The sequence below is a fragment of the Aplysia californica genome, unplaced genomic scaffold (assembly GCF_000002075.1).
Source record: "Aplysia californica isolate F4 #8 unplaced genomic scaffold, AplCal3.0 scaffold00252, whole genome shotgun sequence".
NCBI lineage: Eukaryota > Metazoa > Mollusca > Gastropoda > Aplysiida > Aplysiidae > Aplysia > Aplysia californica.
Window position 1 is genome coordinate 872,511 of NW_004797522.1, and position 1,116 is coordinate 873,626.

Here is a 1,116-nt window from a genome sequence, read left to right on the forward strand (position 1 = left end):
GGGAGAGAGACAGAAACTGGCTACGGTTGGGTGAATACCGAGTACAGCTGAGCGGAAGGGTTTTTTTTTTCTTTATTTAAAAAAAACCACACAAAAAATCTTCTTTTATTTTCTTGGACGATTTATGCCATTTGCTCGTTCGACTCGTTGTCACTGTTAAATTTGAAGAAAGGATACACAATCTGTTGTAATAATATTATTGACTTGGAGAAGCGGAGGGAAAAGTTGGAGCATTGTAGGGGTGGGGAGTCAGTGGTGTTATCAAAGCGTTATTACAGAGAGGGGATGGCTGAATAGAGGGGTGGAGAGTGAGAGGGGGTAATGTGGGGGTTAGGTTGAGTTGGGGTTTTTTTTGGGGGGGGAGGTTTGGCGGGGGGGTCCAACATATCTAGTCGGTGGCCTAGTGGTTAGGCTCTCGGACTCGCAACCGTAAGGTCGTGGGTTCGAATCCCGTAAAAAAAATCTCGGAGGTCCCGTGCGCTAGTTGCGCAAAATATAGATCACTTGGTGGTCCTAAAATCGATAAGAGTAGGCTTCGGCGCTACCTGGGCAAAATTCAAAATTTATTCCTACCAATCTGAAAATGTTTAATGTGTCCCGCGTGCTCATGATGACCTTATGCTCGTTCGAGCACCGTTAAACACTTACAGAAAAATGAAGAGGCTAAACGTCCCTTACAACACTGTAAGTTTGGGTTTTTTTAGAGCTGGGGCCTCCAGGCTCCACAACGTCACAAGAAGAGACAGGCTGAGAAATGAGCAACTAGTGGCACAAAGTCCTCCCAGCATTTCAGAGAAAACAGAGACCAAAAAATGGTTTGGCCATCTGTTACAATTGTCGCCCAGCCAGCCAGCATCGAGAGCCTGTATTTTATAATATTATATTGTATTCAGGCTATTAAGAAAGGGGAAGGCGACTCTAAAGTTGGATTCTGGGAGTCAAGGGAAGCCTGAGATATTCTTACACCCCAATTGAAAGAGCTTCAAAGTATAGTCTTCAAGTTAAGAATAATGAAATCCCAATAGCGTCCAAACTATCTATTAATCTATCTATCTATCTGCCTATCTATCTATCTATCTATCTATCTATCTATCTATCTATCTATCTATCTATCTA